The sequence below is a fragment of the Chrysochloris asiatica genome, unplaced genomic scaffold, assembly GCF_000296735.1.
Source record: "Chrysochloris asiatica unplaced genomic scaffold, ChrAsi1.0 scaffold00076, whole genome shotgun sequence".
NCBI classification, from domain to species: Eukaryota; Metazoa; Chordata; class Mammalia; order Afrosoricida; family Chrysochloridae; genus Chrysochloris; species Chrysochloris asiatica.
Window position 1 is genome coordinate 8,132,323 of NW_006408594.1, and position 14,184 is coordinate 8,146,506.

The 14,184-nt window shown below is 39.1% G+C and overlaps 1 pseudogene; it reads right to left on the minus strand.

Annotated features, from left to right (window-relative positions):
- Positions 1–11,549: 11,549 nt before the first annotated feature.
- LOC102839104 lies at positions 11,550–14,102 on the minus strand (annotated as a pseudogene).
- Between the last annotated feature and the right edge of the window lie 82 nt (positions 14,103–14,184).

A 14,184-nucleotide genomic window follows, 5' to 3' on the forward strand; every position in this document is an offset into this window, starting at 1 on the left:
AGTGTGCTCCTTACTTAAAGCCAAGATGGCCAAACTTCATCTCTCATACTTTGGACATATTGTCAGGAGGGACCAGTTGCTGGAGAAGATATCATGTTTGGTAAGGTGGAGGGTCAGAGAAAAAGAGGAAGACCCCCAATGAGATGGATTGGCCAAGTGGCAGGATTGATGGATTCAAGTGTGGCAACCGTAGTGAGCCTGGCCCAGGATCAGGCAGTGTTTCATTCTGCTATGCATAACCCTAACCCAACTCAATGGCACCTAACAGCAACAACACCATAGACAAAATATTGAATGATTCAGGAAATATTAAAAGATGGTAGGAAGACACAAAGTGACCATACCAAAGTGAATTGGTTGATATTCAGTATATCAAGAGGTGCGATATTATAAAGAACCAATAGTATTGAAGAATGAAGATGAAGCTGAACTGAAGGCACTGGCAAAAAACAAGGCTCTAGGAAGTGTTTAGGTAAACTGATGTAGCATTGGAGGTGCTCACTGATCTATGCCAAGAAATTTGGAAGACAGTTACCTGGCCTTCTCATTGAAAGAGACCCATGTTTATGCCAATTCCAGGGAAAGATGATCCAACAGAACACAGAAATCATTGAACAAGATCATTAATATCACATGTAATTAAATTTTTGCTGAAGACTATTCAATAGCGGTTGCAGCAGTACAGCAATAGGGAGTGGTCAGAAGTTCAAATACCATTCTATATTTCTATATTATGGGTGCAACCAAGAAGTCTAAATTAAAGGTCTGATAAAATCATTGTTAAAATATAGTTCATAAAAAAAAAAAAGAAGAAGAAAGAAATCTTGCTCAATGGAAAGTACTAATACCAATTAAGCAACTTCTTATAAGAGAACTAGAACACCATGCCTCAGGACATACCAAAGTATGGGATATTCTGACCCAGAAAGTCTCCCCTGCATGCATTTGTTGTGTTGTTAACTGTTACTGAGTTGGCCTCCAACTCGTGGCAATCCTAAGCATGACAGACTATAATGCTGCCCAATTTTGTACCATCTCCATGATTGATTGCAGATTAGAACATTTCACTGTCTGATTGTTACATAATTAGGTTTTTGTTCTTACACTACTGAAACCTGTTCATCGTCATAACCAGATATAAGCCACCACTGACAGATGGCTGATGGCTATACATGTAGAATGTTGACTGTGAGTCAAGCCTAAATTTCCCATATGGAAGTTGAGAATTCTACCACAGCCTCTTCCTGATTATGCAAGAGGGGGCACAAAAACAAATGCCCACTGTAGTGTTATTTATGGTGTCTGGAAGATGGAAGACATCCAAGTATCCATCTCCAGAAAGAAAAGCTGAAAAAATGAATTGATACTCCTTATGGAATATTAGTTAGCAGTATTTATAAACAGCCAATTGGATATATACACAATACCACCATTGGAGCTCAGAAATATAGTTGTTGTTATGTGTCGTTGAGTCAGTTCTGATTCAAAACACAGAATGAAATAGTGACCAGATTTGCACTATCTTCACAATTCTTGTTAAGTTTTAGCCCATTGTTTCTATCACTGTGTCAAGCCATCTCACTGAGGATCTTCTTTTTCTTTTCACTGACACTTCATTTTATCAAGCATGATGTCCTTTTTCAGGGACTGGTCCTTGCTGACATTATATCCAAAGTATGAAAGGCAAAGTCTCTCCAAGAAGCCATCTGGTCATACTTCATCTGAAACAGATTTGTTTGTTCTTCTGACAGTCTATGGTATATGCAGTATTCTTCATGAACATTATAATTGAAATGCATTGATTCTTCTAAGCTCTTCCTTATTCATGCTCCAGTTTTCTCATGCATATGAGGTGACTGAAAATAGCATGGCTTGGGTCAGGTACACCTTAGTTTTTAAAGTGACACTTTTGCTCTTTAACACTTTAAAGAGATTTTTTTGAAGCAGATTTGCCTAATGTATTATGTAATTTGATTTCTTGACTGCTGCTTCGATGAGTGTTGACTGTGGATCCAAGTAAAATGAAGTGTAGTACTGATTTAAAAAAAAGAGAAGTAGATGACTCAAGATGGTGATTTAATCACACATACTACACAATTCCCCTAAGTGAAACAGATACATATGACAATCTGGGATTGTAGAACAGCAAGTAGAAGGGTGATGCATTAGATAGAACACAGAAGGGAAGGAAAAACTGAATGAATATAACAAATGATGAGACTTATAGACTATAGGTACCCTGCCGGTTGACCCAACACAGTGTGCCCCCATCGTAAGCAAAGTGAGCAGCATTTCCATGTGAGGAACACAGGAAGGCAACAATATGGAATCCCCAACAGAAGACAGATACTGCACTGAGAAACCTAGAGTAAAGCAAGGTAAGCGAATATGAACTGGATCTAAAGAGGAAAAGTATAGGAAGGCAAGTGAGAGATTTAGAAATCCAGATGACTATAGAGCAGGAGGGTACCAGAAAATAAGGACAGAACTCTTCAGCAGTATTGGTCCCTGGTCATTTGGGTTGGTGCTAATGTTTGAGTGGAGGATCCCTGGAACAGCAGCTAGAGATCCCACACAGGACCGTACTCTGGACAGCACCCATTCCTCACATTTGTTTGGGACTAGGTCCTGATCTCTGGGTTCACTCTATGGGAAGTGTCCCAATGACCATGCTAAAGACTGGGATAATATATTCTCCCTTCTTCCTATCCCCTGCACTCTAGACAACCAGTAGTATGTTCTCAGTGTGTCCCCTGCCCCACCTGGCTATCTGTGATGCATGCTCCCGTGCAGCTGGACCTGCCATCAAAAGTTCCCGTCCACCTCACCCATCCATGGCCTGTGCTCTTGAGCTCCATTTTTGAGCAGCTTCTAGTTTCCAGGCTCTTGGCCTTTGATTCCAAGCTTTCCAAGAATAGTGGTGCATCCCTCATTTTCACTGCCACGAAAATCCATCCTCTGGTGTGATATCAGGTAGCTGAACTGCAGAGGGGTGATTTCTAAAAGCATGAGCAGTAACCTGCACTTGACATCTTTCCACTCATTCCACTGGTGACCTTAGCCCCAGAGTTGATGACAGTGCCTCTAGTCCAACTACTGGGAACCAGGTCTACTTGAGCACCATTCCCAGGGACAGAAATTTTGGATCCAGAACACAGTGGTGTCCAAGGCATGGTAGTTGTGAAATACTGGCTTCCAGGGCCACACTCTCATCCTTCTCTTCCCTTTCTGTATTGCCAGTTTTGCATAATGACCAGGTCTTTAGAACTTAACCATGTCAAACAGTAACGAGTTGGGTGTATTAAAGAAGAACAAAGCAGGAGGCCTCATAATTTTTCATCTCAAAACTTACTATGTTGTTTTAGGTACTGTTGAGTCAGTTCCAATTCATGGTAACCAATGTACAATAGCATGGAATGCAGTGACATCTTCAGAATCATTGCTGTGTTTGAGCCCATTGGTGCAGCCAATGTGTCAATCCATCCCATTAAGGATCTTCCTTTTGTTTTCTAATCCTCTACTTTACCATGCAAGATGTCCTTTTCCAGGACTGGTCCCTCCTGATACCATGCTTAGAGTACATTGGAAGTATCACCATCTTCATTTTTAAGAGGCATTCTAAATGTACTTTCTCCAAGACAGATTTGTACATTCTTCCAGAAGTCCATAGTATGTTCAATATTCTTCACCAACATCATAATTAAAATGCAAAAACTGACTATGTAGCCATAGTAATCCAAACACCCTAGAACTGTTTCAGTGACAGACACATAGATCAATGAAATAGAATTGAGAATCAAGTAGTAAATCTATTCATCAACAAAGGGTTAAAGTCTATTCAATGAGGAAGAAATGGTCTTTTTAACAAGGGTGCTAACAAAACAGAATGTTCATACACAGAAAAATTAATCAGGATCCATTCATTTTGCCATGTATAAAAACGAACTCAAAATGGATCAAAGACCTAAATATTAAAGTGAAAATGATTTAAGTTCTTAGAAAATAATATAGGGCCTAATTTTTGTGTAAGTAGCTTATCCAACTAAACAAACAAACAAACAAAAAATGCATGAATGACAAGATATATTAGATAACAGGGACCTTCTAAAAATCAAATATTCATGCTCATCAAAATACTTTACCAAGAGTAGAAAAAGAGAATCTATAAACTAGAAAAAAGCATCTTTTACAATAATATACATGATAAGGATCTAATTTCCAAAATATATAGAAAATTTCAACAAACCAACAACAAAAAATATATTCAAATTAAAAAATGTTCAAATGATCTAGTAATCCCACTCATAGGTATCTATCCTAAAGATTTAAGAACAGTGACACAAATAGACATATATACATCTATGTTTACTAAGGATTATTTACAGTAGCAAAAAGATGGAAGCAACCTAAGTGTCTAGCAACAAATGAATGGATAAACAATTTGTGGTACACAATACAATGGAATGTTAATACTATGCAATGATAAAAGATAATGATGCATCCATAAAGCATCTCACAACATAGGTGAAACTAGAGGACATTATGCTAAGTGAAATAAGTCAATTAAAAAAGACAAATGTATGGTCCCATTATTATAGAAATTCAAGACATACACACAGAAAACAGTTATTTAGCACTCACTCATCTATGCCAAGAAATTTGAAACATAGCTTCCTGGCCAACTGATTGGAAGAGATCCATATTTGTTCTCATTCCAAAGAGAGGTGGCCCAAAGGAATGTAGAAATCATCAGACAAAATTATTAATATCCTGGTGTGGCACTGTGGGTTAATGCACCAGACTGAAAAGCTGTTTAAACTGCAAGGTTGGTGGTTCAAGCTCACCTGCTGTTCTTTGGAAACCCTATGCAGGGTTGCTATGGGTTGGAACTGACTCGATGGCACTTAACAACAACAATATATTGCTGAAGATAATTAAAAAACTGTTGCAACAGTACATTGACAGAGAACTGCCAGAGGTTTAAGTCAGATTCAGACAAGAATGTGGAACATGGGATATCATTGCTGACATCAGATGGATCATGATGGAAAGCAGAAAAGACCAGTAAGTTGTTTACCTGTGCTTTATTGACTACGCAAATAATTTCAAGTGTGTGGATCATGACACGCTATCGACAACAGCCTTAAATATGGGTTGGTTGTGCACTGTCTTAGGCCAGATTTTCTAAAGAAGCAAAAAGAATAAAACACAAATTACACACACACACACACACACACATATATATATATATATGTGTATGTATATGTATATGTATATGTATATGTATATGTATATGTAGATATTTCTGGTAGCGTAGTAATGGGGTAGTGATGGGAAGAAACTCTTTGGCATAACTTTCCTGTCTTTTTCAAGTGGAGATTTTCAATTTTCTTAAAATTTCTTTATGAAAAGCTCTCTTGATTGTTCCATGTGATTTTAAAAAATCAATGAAAATTGCTTCTTTGGAGTCCCCAAAAATAGTCTCCATAACCTGCTGAGCTGACCTCACTGCTCTGCATTTTCCTTGTCCAGCAATTTCCTTCTAAGTCATTGTTTTGATTGGACCTTGCTCTCAAGATTGTATTGGTAAATTCAGAACTCATCCTGGTTACAATGCATATCATAAAATCACCTTCATTTACTTTGATCTTGCTTAAAATACTTATGGAAAGATCAGATCTTTGAGCTAGTTGATATTCTTTTTTTTTTTTTGTCTTCTTCTTCAATGTATCCTCTCTTTTGAAGGCACCCTAAGGAGATGAAGACAAGTGTATTACTGAGAGGACTTGTCTGCAACCATTCACTGATTGCAGAGACATGTTTTGTTTGGAATGTACAAACTGGAGCCCTTGTAGCAATACTTTTTGACTTTTTTTGAATATCCACATGTATTTCAAAAAAATTTGTGATAAAATTCCCTTTTCTTTTCATTTCATTTTTCCCATGAGCTTATAGAAGTCCCCTTGTATAACAAGCCATATAGGAGGCACAGTTACAGAGCCTTATGCAAATAATTCATGGGATTGATTTATCTAGTTAAAGGCTTGGGACCACAGTCTTGGGGGCCAATTTAGTCAACTGGCATAGCAGTTTACAAGACAATGTTTTACATCTAAGTTTGGTGGATAGTGTCTGGAGTTTTAAAAGCTTACAAGTGGCCATCTAATATACAACTATTGGTCTCTCCCCATATGTAGCATAAGAGAATGAAGGAAATCAAAGACTCAAAGAAGAAACTAGTCCTCAGGACTTTTTAGTCTTACATGAACCACAGCTTCTTCTAATCTGACCAGAAGAACTAGTGAGTGCCCAATTACCCTTACAGGAAATTCTGACAAGGGACACAGTAGACGCTCCCAAATAAAACAGGAAGAAAATGTAGAAAAATACTCAAATTCCTATAAAAGGCCAGACTTTCGGGACTGATGGAGTTGAGAGGAATTCCCAAGATAACCTTTGCATTTGGAATTGAAACAATTTCTGCAGGTCACATTTCATCCAGCTAATACATTGGCTTATAAAATAAACAATATCACCTGCAAAAATTATGCTTCCTTAAACAGTTAACTTTATGAGACCTGGTATGGTGCTGTGGGTTAATGCACTGGACTGAAGTGTCATTTTTAATCACAAAGTCAGCAGTTCAAGTTCACCAGTTGTACCTCAGAAACAGGATCGCTATAAGTAGGAACTGACTCGATGGCGCTTAACAACAATAACATATGAAACCAAATGATCAACATATTTCCCAAAGAAAAGATGAAATGGAAAGAGGAGAAGGGAACTTACATCAGTGCAAACAGAACAAATAATGGAAATAACGAAAATGCTGACACACTTTAAAAACTGTAACCAATGTCACATATCAATTTTTTTTAAAGTTTTTATTGTGAATTGAGTGGAAGTTGAGTTTACAGGGCAGATCATCAGTTTTACGTTCAACAAATCATTTACTTTGTTTCATTACAATGGTTATAATCCCCTCCATGTACCATCAGTTAACATTATTTCTCTCTATTCATTTTAGCTCTCCCTCTTTATTTTATTTATTTTTTTTATTTTTAAAGACTCAGGCATATATAATAATTTAAATCACCAAAGGACACATTCTGGAAGTCTGCCTCCTGGCCACCAGTCCCTCTCTTTCCATGAATCTAGAGTCCTCAGCTGCTCCCTCTCTCCATGTCCCCATCTCTGCCTCCATCTCTGGTGTCACTGCTTCTCTGGATAGGGTCTTGCATTCCACTTGTGCTTTTCTCCCTTGATGGTAGTAGGGTCCTCTGTTCCTGGGCTATAAGATTAACTACTCCCCCATTCTTGTTACAAAACTTCTACATTTATAATTGTGACAATCACAATTAGTCATGATAACAATTATTCACTATTGAAACATAAAAATCTTATCCCCATCTCTTTTTACCAGACCCATCTAGACAAGATGAAAACTATTCAGTGGGGACTCTATCTTCCCTCACACACTCTTAAACTAAACTCCCTCTTGAAACCTTGTAAGCCAGTCACTTCATGCCTTTATCACTCCCTCATTTTAGGTAGCCAATGTCTAAATTACCTCTGCGTACAGAGGGGATAGCATTGATACTTGATGTGCAGACTCCTTCACTATCTGTTGGTATTTTGAGCTACTACCTCTGTGAGTAGTTGGTTGAGTTCAACAAATTGTAGCAATTTACCCTCGTTTCCCTTATCAAAAAAATTTTTTTTATCTTCCTCTAGTCAAGTTCTGGTTATCAAGTCATCGAGGCTAGGTCATATGGGTACTATTGGCAAGTTTGGGTGTTCTTGTGCATAATCCTTCACTTCCTATCAGCTGGATGCTTCACTCTCTGCTCTAGCCCTCTCTGTGGTTATGTCTTTGTCCATGGGCTTAGGTGTCCCCAGGTCTTACCACACTTTGGACCGACCAGTCCTTCCTCTTCCTTTTCTCATCTCCAGGTCAACGGGAGTATCACATATCAATTTGTATTTAAAAATGTTAAAGAAACTTAACTTTTAAAAATACAATAAGATTTTATTTTAAAAAGATTAAAAAGACAGATGAGCTCTGTAGTTCAACACAATTCCTACAAGATAGAGTATTGGTGTTTACAAAATAAAAAGACATATTCAAGAGGATATATGTAAATTCAAAAAATAGAGACACATGAGATTTGCTGCTTAGGAGTGAATTGGGAATGAAAAGAAAAAAGGATAACTAAATCAAAAAATAAAGGAAAATATTAAAAGAACAATAAAAAACGAGCTACAAAAACAGAGCTAAGGGTCTTGGCCAAACATTCAATCACCCAAAGTGCATAGCATTACAGCTACATATTGGAGAGATTCAGAATCCACAGAGAGGACAGGAATTGAGAAGTAGTTAGAACCCCAATCAGAATGAAGAGATGGTGAGTTCATGTTTTTCATGGTGACCATTCTGGTAAAAAACAGATCTAAGTGTGAATCATGACACTAGAAATCTTCTGTGTGCCATCCAAATCTATCTCCTACCTTTTTCTATCTGTTCTTAGTCTAGGAGGCTAACTTATATGAGCAGATCCAACTGATCCCCTGTTCCTGACTTAATGATGGATCTGACCAATGGGAGGTTCTGGGAGGAGAGGAGAGGGTGAAGTAGAGGGAGACTGGAGTATTAATTTCCCTGCACCCCTCCCTACCAGGTCTGTATTTAGCAGTCTTGGTGTGGCACTGTGAGCTAATGTGTCAGACTGCAAAGTCATTTGAACTGCAAGGTCAGTGGTTCAAGCTCACCAGATGCTCCTTGGAAACCCTATACAGTATTGCTATGAGTCTGGATCATAGCAGCACTTAAACCACAGCACTTAACAACACAACAACATGCTTGTCTTCTGGAAGTCACTGTTTAATATGTCAGGTCTCCTCAGCTCTTGCCGTTTCTGTTAAAGATTCTCTTCCCTCATCTCTTCTAGGCTTATGAATGAGTGGTTACAGCTTCCCCTCAGATCTTCCTTTGTTGATGTTCTTTGTCTCTACCCATGCATTTGTAAATAATTCCTTCCTTAAACTCTTAGCCAGGTCCCTGACTGATAAAGTGACTGCCCCCAAACTATTGAAAATAAGATTCTGAAATTGGAATTGGGTTCCTCACATACCTGATGAGTGCTCTGATAACCTCCTTGAGGGAGAAATGAGACACTGGTAATCTGTGGCATGCGTTGGCACCAATTACTTATATTATTGCTGGTGGTAACATGGGAGAAAAGGCTGGTGGAGGCCAAGACATTGGGAGATCAAAGGACTGTAATATTTAGTTACTATAGCAACAATAGATATTTCAGAGATGTAATGTGGGCAGACTGCATCTGATGGTACTAGAGAGTATACACAGAGAAAAGAACAAATTGCAAGACTTAAATGTCCAAATCAGGGCACGGGGTAAAATCAAGACTCTCTCCACCCCCTCCACCATGGTTATCTTGAATAAGTTCTTTATATCAGTAGGCATTGATGAAGACCATACCCAGTGCCTAACTGTGTGGGTTCTGGAGTTGCAGAGCCATGAGCTACTATGCCCCTTATGATAGAGCAAAGGCACTGGTCTTAAAACAGTGAGACCATGAGATATGAGATAGGGACTTGTGGCTGTTGTAGCTGTGGCTAAAAACTCTCTCTGGACATCCTTTGCTGTTCTTGTGTGCATGACAGATTTCCTGTGCATAATATCCTTGCAGTAACTTCACCCTGGGCAACTGCTTGATTCTCCTCAGTGTCTAATTCCGCAATCTCTCATTGCTCCAAAGTATAATAATGGTCATAGTACCATGTAAGCCAGACAGAGAAGCACAAGCTCCATTCTAGAAGGAGCTAGTCTATTGTGTAGTGATTTGCTGCTTTGTATAAATAGTAACAAGAAAACATCAAACCAAACCTATTGGTGCTGAAAAATTCGGACTCATGGCCACCCCAAGTGTTATAGAGTGAACTGATCCATAAGAGTTTCTTGGCTGTGTTCTTTGTGTGCTCCACACATCCGCCAGTTTGTTGCTCTGATGCTGGAAGCTTTGTCTCCGGTGTTTCAAATACCAGCAGGAGCACCTAAGATGGACACGTTTTCAGCTTCCAGACCAAGAAAAGACTAGGAAGAAGGAACAGGCAATCCACTTGTGAGGCATTCGCCCCTCATGAGTAGCTGTGAAACATCGTCAGATGTAGTGCCAGAAGAGGAGCCTCTCAAGTTGGAAGGCACTCAAACCGCAACTGAGGAAGAACTGTCTCTTCAAAGTAGAATCAACCTTTTGTTTTTTTCCTTAACTTTTATCATTTTTACAAAACAAAATGACAACAAAAAGAGCAGTATCAAAAATAGCCAAGAGTTTACAGAATCTCTGCACCGGTTTTCATACAAATCACAGGTATCATGAAACTGGTGCCCATGTGAATACTAAACAACACAGGCTGGTGCCCCTTCTGGTCATGTGCATTTAGATGACTTGTTTTGGAGCTACTGAAGACTGGTTTTGAAATAAGCACCAGTCATATTTTTGAGAACTGATTCGGTTTGTCCAACAAAGTAAACACTTTTTGCTGTGTGGCATTTTCTTCTCTCTCTTTTAAAAACACTGAGCTCAAACCTGTAATGTAAATCTGTTTGGATTTGAACCAAACCATTTGAGATCCCAATTACCCTGAAGAACACTGAAAACATTGTAGGGCATAGTAAATACTAGTTCTACATTGTATAATGTGTAAGGCAGCTACTATATTTCTAAGGAAAATAGCATTTCATTCAGAGGCTGCCCAGAGTATGAAGTATGTCATAGTTTTGCATTCTTTCAAATTTGATCATGGTTCACTCAAATAAGGCCATGTTACGGAACAAAAGCTTTATGCTCATACCAAATAAGCTGTTTTATAGATTCATTTGTATAGATTCATTTGTATAGAGCAAGCCCCTTGCTCTGGTCCCTGGGTAACCACTAAGAAACTGAGAAGCCATGATTCCTGGGTGCTGAGAGGAGGCAGCACACTTAAACTCACAGATCATCTGGAAGTAAGCAGAAACATAGCTGTAAGTTGGTAACGGTGCTCAATCACCACTTGTTCCCAGACACATATTTTGCTTAAATTGGGAAGAATGGTCCAGTTTGCAATAATAATAGTTGCCAGTCTTTCATATATAGTTTTATAAAAACCACAGCCTGCTTAGCAATGAATTAGAATACTGGCCTCAGATTCTGATCAAATCTCTCAGTATTCGATTAAAAACAAAACAATCCAGCCAATAGAAGTTAAAAAGTGCACAATTCAACTTGACCATGATTTATAGTATATGCACACATCACTGAAACGGCTTTGAGAACATGAAACAAAATTTCCGGTATGCTATCCCAATTTTTCACAAAAAGGAAGTGGGCATATGTAATTTTCATATTTAAAAATATGGAAAAGGAAGAAAGAAGGCAAAGCTGAGTGATACAGATGCTACCCAAAGGGCAGAGGTGTCATTTGCTTGTTTTGGTATTTGTACCAGCAACTCCCACACCCGGCCCATGTATCCAGTTCCTACTGGATTACATGGTTTTCCTTTCAGTGGAGACTCGAACAATGGACCCTACTCCTACAGCTGCAAGTACCTTTTCACGCCACTGCAGGAACACAGCACTGCTATTGTCAGAGGGGCTCTCAAAACCTTTAGAAATATACTTCCTAAGGAGGTCCACACCATTCTTGTCCAGAGACTGAACTGCCTTTTCAATATCATTAGCTTTAAAAGAGATGAGCACCTTCAAGACAATGCTGCCTGTCTGATCCTTCACTGCCTGACTCTTGGTGTTGATGTGTGTGTGTGACGGAGGGTGGTGGTGGAGGGGAGGGGGGGTTTCAGAGCTGCTTGGAGAGCAGCTGCCATGTTTGCTTGTCGCAGGCAGGAATCCACCTCCCCCTCGTCGGGCCCTGCCTGGCCATGCCTCAGTCCTCCTCGTCCACGAACTTGTTCTCGTCGTACTCATCCAAGTCCACCTTCCGGAACCACGCTGACGTTCTTCGACAACCCGGATCCCGAGTGGTGGCGAAGGCCTCCTCTTGGAGCTACCTCTAGTAAAGCAACCCCAGCCCAACAGGAACCCGCTGGCTGACGCCTCCACTCCCCTTTTCCGCTCTCTAGAGTCAATCTTAATGATGTGGATGGACCAAAGCTTTTGGGACTTTCATTTGCTGATAGGGCACAACTCCACATGAGAAGACAGCTTGCAAACATCCGTTGATAAATGGAATGTGGAATGTATGAAGTAAGAATCTAGGAATACTTGGAGTGATAAAAAAAATGAAATATAACACATAAAGGTTGACATTGTAGGCGTTAGTGAAATGAAATGGACTAGTACTGACCATTTAAAATCAGATAATCATATGGTTTATTATTCCCAAATGACAAATTTAGGAGTAATGATTTTGCATGCATTGTCAAAAAGAGCATTTTAAGATCTATCTTGAAATGCAGTGCTGTCTATGATAGGAAACAATTTCTACCACTACAAAGAAGACTGATTAATACAACTTTTAGTCAGATTTATGCCCCAAACACTAAAGCCAGTAATGAAGAAATTGAAGAATTCTACCAACTTCTCCAGTCTGAAATTGATCAAGATTCATTGATAACAACTGGTGAGTGAAATGTGAAAGTTAGAAGCAAAAAGGAGGGTGGTAATTGAAAAATATGGCTGAGGTGATAGAAATGACATAGGAGATTGCATGATAGAATTTTGCAATACCAATAACTACTTAATTACAAATACCTTTTTTCAGCAATCTCTTCGACATAAATGGCAACAATTCACATGAGTGAATTGTTGAATGGAATAAATGGAATGAACATGAGTGAATTGCTGGGTGGAATACAGAGAAATCAAATTGACTATACCTATGGAAAGAGATGATGGAGAAACTCAATATTATCAGCCAAAACAAGGTTAACTATGGAACAGACCTTCAATTGCTCATATACAAGTCAGGTTGAAACTGAGGGAATTTAAACAAGCCAACCAGATCTCAAACACAACCTTGAGTATATCCCACCTGAATTTATAGACCACTTCAAGAACAGCTTTGATATATTAGACACTAATGATCAGATGTCAGAAGAATTGTGGGATGACATCAAAAACATCCATCATACAGAAAGAAAACAAAAGGTCATTTAAAAAGACAGGAACGAAAGAAAAGGACAATGTGATATCAGATTCTGAAACTTGCTTTTTGAACAGAGTAGCTAAAGTCAATGAAAGAAATGATGAAGCAAAATAGCTGAACAGAAAATTTCGAAGGACAACTTGAGAAGACAAAGTAAACTATTATAAGGAAATGTGCAAAGATGTAGGGATATAAATACTAAAGCATTTCTCAAGTTCAAAGAATTGAAGTGAAAATTCAAGGCTTAGGTTGCAATATTGAGATGGATGGGCACAGTGACACCAGCAATGGGCTCAAGCATAACAATGATTGTGAGGACGGTGTTTCCTTCTGTTGTGTATAGGGTGGCTATAAGTCAAAACTGACTCAAAGGCACCTAACAACAACAACAGCACAGGCAATTAACAATTCAGGAAGCATCAAAGGCTTTCAGTTTAGAGGAAGTGTGGGTGTAACTTTTTTCGGTTGTTCAGCATCAGGGTTCACCTGTCAGGAGCCACCTCTGCTATGCCTCTCAAATTTGACCCCAATGAGGTCAAAGTCATGTACCTGAAGTGCACTGGTGAGGAAGTCAGAGTTACATCCACTCTGGCCTCCAAGATTGGTCCCCTGGGTTTGTCTCCAAAAAAGGTTGTTGATGACATTGCCAAGGCAATTGGTGACTAGAAAGGGTTAAAGATTATGGTGAAACTGACCTTTCAGAAGAGACTGGCCCAGATCCAGGTGGTGACTTCTGCCTCTGCTCTGATCATCAAAGCTTTCAGGGAACCATCCAGAGACAGAAAGGAGCAGAAAATGTCACTTTAGATGTGATTATCAACATTGCCCGTCAGATGAGACACTGATCTGTAGTCAGAGAACTCTCTGAAACTATTAAAGAGATCCTGGGAACTGCCCAGGCAGTGGGCCACAATGTTGATGGTCACCAATCTCATGACCTCATAGATGACATCAATAGTGGTGTGGTAGAATGCCCATTTAGTTAAGAACTACAAAAGAAAATATTCAATAAAGGAT